Source organism: Pinus tabuliformis, chromosome 9, assembly GCF_031772625.1.
Source record: "Pinus tabuliformis cultivar Carrire ecotype Pingquan chromosome 9, CPIR1, whole genome shotgun sequence".
NCBI lineage: Eukaryota > Viridiplantae > Streptophyta > Pinopsida > Pinales > Pinaceae > Pinus > Pinus tabuliformis.
In genome coordinates, this window is record NC_142307.1 from 742,715,131 (window position 1) to 742,719,420 (window position 4,290).

General features: G+C 37.2%; 1 long non-coding RNA gene across 2 annotated transcripts; it reads left to right on the forward strand.

Annotated features, from left to right (window-relative positions):
* Positions 1-1,328: 1,328 nt before the first annotated feature.
* On the forward strand, positions 1,329-3,425 carry LOC149150843 (uncharacterized). Of its 2 annotated transcripts, none has more exons than XR_016263110.1 (2): positions 1,329-1,839; positions 3,253-3,425. It is a non-coding gene; the product is annotated as an uncharacterized LOC149150843 (long non-coding RNA). The 2 variants fall into 2 exon arrangements; XR_016263111.1 differs by having other exon boundaries at positions 1,329-1,820.
* Positions 3,426-4,290: the final 865 nt, after the last annotated feature.

A 4,290-nucleotide genomic window follows, 5' to 3' on the forward strand; every position in this document is an offset into this window, starting at 1 on the left:
AGTTTCTCGCTCCGGCACAAAGTTCATTGTCCATGGGCGCATATAGAGACCAACAGCCGCATAGAAGTATGGTCCTCCTTCAAAAATCCTATCTCTGTCCTCCATGTTCGTGAACACCACTGTAAAGAAACCTTTGGATCCCAAATGTATATTTAACTCCCCTTTTGGTTTCCAGTTGTATTTTATCCAAGTGTATAGCGCTTTCTATGTCTACCAGATTCCCATAAACTTGCATATTATAGCGTAGTTTTTCATATGATCCTTGTGCACTTGTAGAGCAGGATCATTCAGTATTACCCGCGGTTTAGTGGTGGTCTTGGGTTTGTAGGGTCCCATCTTGGTTCTGTTCTCTGTGCCCTGACCTCTGTCTTCCGCTTTATCCTCCTGTCAGTCTTTCTCGTGGGTCCCTTGCTCTGCATGGGTTTTGCTGCCTTCCGCCTTCTGGGTTTCAGGAATTTTTGTCTTGTCCTCCAAGGAGTGTGTAGGCTTGTTCCTATTCCCTACTTTTCCTCTGTTTGAAACCACATTACTGTAGGAGGGAGTGGAGCTCCCTCCTCCCTGCGCTTCCATGGTTACCTGTTGACCCCTGTTTCCTTCTTTGTTGAACCCTAAAACATAGTCGCTCTCCTCCATGTTCATTATCTATAATGTACCTGTTTCACATCAGGAGAAAAATCACTAATATAACTTATATTATTAACCTATAAAATATTTAATTAAAAATATAATTTATAATTTATAAAAGATTTTAAAATTTTATTATAAGTATTTCTATTTGCTTAATCAAAGTCTCAATCAAGTTCTTCTTCAAGTTGCCATAAAAAAATATTTTACTTTGACCAAACTTGCTAAATTTTATTCTAAGTATGTATCTGGGAAAAAATATAAATGTGAGTTAATAAGTTATTGCTTTTGACTTGATTTATATTAATAAATTTAATAAAAAAAATATTTTCAAATATTAAAATTATTATTTTTATTTATTATACATTTTTATAATAAAAAAAATTAAATTTATATATAATTTTTTCATTAAAAATTTTAAAAAATATAATGTGTTAATTAAAAAAGAAATTAACCATTTAAAAAAATAATAATTACGCCGTAAGGCGTTTCCTCTGAGAGCAACTTTTTTAAATAATTACGCCGTAAGGCGTTTCCTCTGAGAGCAACTCCCCTTCATGCCGCGCTGTCTCGTTACGCCGTAAGGCGTTTCCTCTGAGAGCAACTCCCCTCCATGCCGCGATTGTTAGAGGATGAAATAAACTCCAGGCATTAGATCGTCTTTCATCCTTAAGACAGTTGTCACTATGATGGCCTTCTCCCACCACATCGCCAAGGGCCTCTTCACCTACGCCGATCTGCAAAAGCTGCCCAAGGCATCCTCGCCTTGGCCATGCGCATCAAGTCCCCTGAGCTTCTGCGCCTGCAAAACCTCACCATCTTTACTCTCAGCGACGATTCCGTTTTCTCAAGCGAAGGCCAAGAATTTTCGAACAATGTGAGGTACCATGTGGTTCCCAACATGAAGCTGCCTTTGGCAGATCTGGTGCAGCTTCTGGAGGGCACAAGACTGAAGACTCTCCTCCACGGGCAATAGCTGGTTGTGAGCGACAGCAAACCCTTCTCTGTCAATTATGTGGGTATAAAGATTGAGGATGTTTTCAGCAACAGATGGATAGTCGTGCATGAGATTTTTCGGCCGTTTATAAGCTCTGTGGATCCGATGGAGTGGGCTTCCAGCGACAGCAGCGAGATTCTTCAGTCCCTCTTGATGAGCTCAGAGGATCAGATGGGGTTTTACAGAAACAGCAGCACTGGTGATCATCATGAGTAGTAGTAGGTCAATAAGGAGCTAAAGATTCTTTTATTTTAGTTGCTGTCTGTGTATTTGTGATGTATTGGGGTTTTACAGAAACAGCAGCACTGGTGATCGGTCAATAAGGAGCTAAAGATTCTTTTATTTTAGTTGCTGTCTGTGTATTTGTGATGTATTTTGCCTTTGCAATTTGAGTACAGTGGTATCCATGAGAAATCATGTCCAGGAAGCAAGCAATTAAATGTCTATGAATGCAGCATGTTATGTTCCTTTATCAAGAAGCCACATTTTGCTTGAACTGTAATGGAACAATGGCAATTTATATAATGGTTCTGATTCCTTTAATTCTTTTCTTTCATGGTTTCTTAATTTTCTGTATGTCAAGTATGACTTCGTGCTTTCATTTATTTTCTAATCTCCTTAAGCCATGGATTTTCTTTATCGATGGGAAACAACCATAGAGCTGAGATGGTTCAAAGAGAAACTAAAATGGAATGCCAGTAAACGAGTAGAATTCACAGAAGAGGCCAGATCGCCATAGATACTGCATTGCCAGTAATAATAATAAACATGCCATTTCATCCAGATCCTTCAAAGAAATGTGAGGGTGCAATCTTCTGATCGAAACTAGCAAAGTCTGCTGAGCGTTGTTAAGAGCACACGTAATGAAATTCAAGATTGCAGAATATTAAGGAAATTTGATTACTAAAATGTTTTGGAATCTGCAAATCAAATTAAATTGCCTGAAAGTTATATCGTAATTCAATCACCTGAAATTTATCATAATTACAAGGATGTTGAACACCATTTAGCACTGATATTTGCCATGCATGAAGAAGTCTGCAATTTTTTGTGTCGAAGAATAGCATTCAAGTCTAATGGGCTCAGAGAAGTAAATCTAGGATTATGGCACGAATGCTTATGCAACTGCGTGAGTGAACTCTCTGAATTCTGGCATGGGGTTGTGGTTCATAAAGCCTTGCACCATCTGCAAAATAGTTTTAAGAGTGGATAGGTATTCAAAAATATTTGTTCCCTCTGAAAGGAACTCCCCTCCATGCCACGTGACTTAAGTTTCATTATGATCCCCCATTTACCACATCAATATGTTGATGGCTTAACATGTAATCTATGAAGGCAGAGAATTGGATCCCCTTTCAGTAATATAAATATCAGGTTTTTCTAAAACAAACTGTGTATGATAAAGACTACAAGTTTGATATATCTTGGAAAGATTCTAATTGTAAAAGATGAAAGACTTCCGTATTGACGGTTTGATTTCTCTGAAAAAAGTTATGTTTGGGTATATTTGGACTGAAACTGGCTTGAAATTTTCCTCCTTGTCCTAGGAAATGTTGAGATTTTGGTGACATGAAAACAAACCCTCCTGGAGGTTTGGAAATAACTGAACGAAGAAATGTCTGTACTGCCAGGTTGGCTGTCTCGGATACGAAGAGTTGGAGAGAGGCTTTCAAAACATTAGTACTTTTGGAGTACCTGTTAACACATGGTCCAGAGAGTTTTGCAGCAGACTTTCGAAGTGAAAAGGATGTTCTTCACCAACTCACTCATTTTGAGCATGTGGATGAGCTAGGGTATTTTTATATATTATCATTGTTTTTTCTAAAATTAGCTGGTAGTCCTATTCAGGTTATATTTATAGATCCAATTCAACGCAGAGATACTTTACAAATTACCATATATACATTAGAATATTTCCATGAATTATATAATTTTGGCTAATGTTATAAATTTTTGAATATAGATTTTATCAAATCAAATCATCATTTGGAGGATACTATTTGTGAAAATCAAGGCATGATATTATTGCAGAGAGATAACCCACAAAAAAATAGAAAAGTTAAGGACATAGCTCATAGGATTTACACCACAGTATAGTATAGCAATGAATGAGAATGATCCGATCCGAATATAGCTTGGTAGTTGGTAGTGTAAAACATAAGCGAAATAGAGTGAACTCAATTTCGAACTGGGGTGCTTCAATCTAATTGTCTGGCTTGACTACCATTTTAGCCATGTCAAGCGATGTGCCAACACCACCGAGCGCTTTTATTCTTAATTGCTTTCGGTAATGGATTAAAATAGTTGCTTTTGGTAATGGATGGAATTTTATATGAATTTTTTGGGGCTTTCAGTTTTTCTCTTATGCACTCCCTTATTTTTGTTGTGCAGCTAACTTTCAACTTTCACCATTTGCATTGCACCACAAGAACACAATTATGACCTAAAAAAATCTTTTACAAGTAATGCTCTTATTACCGAGTATCGACTTATGCTTGCAAGTTGCAACAGGCTAAATGCTTTATCCAATGTTCAATTCTACTTTGGCTTCAAAGCAATCCTTATCCACTCTGTTTCTGTATAAAATTGTGTGAGTAATTCAACTTCAAATACGAAAACTCGAAACCTCTGTCTCTACTCCAAACCCCTGTAAAATTCAGGGCAAAAGT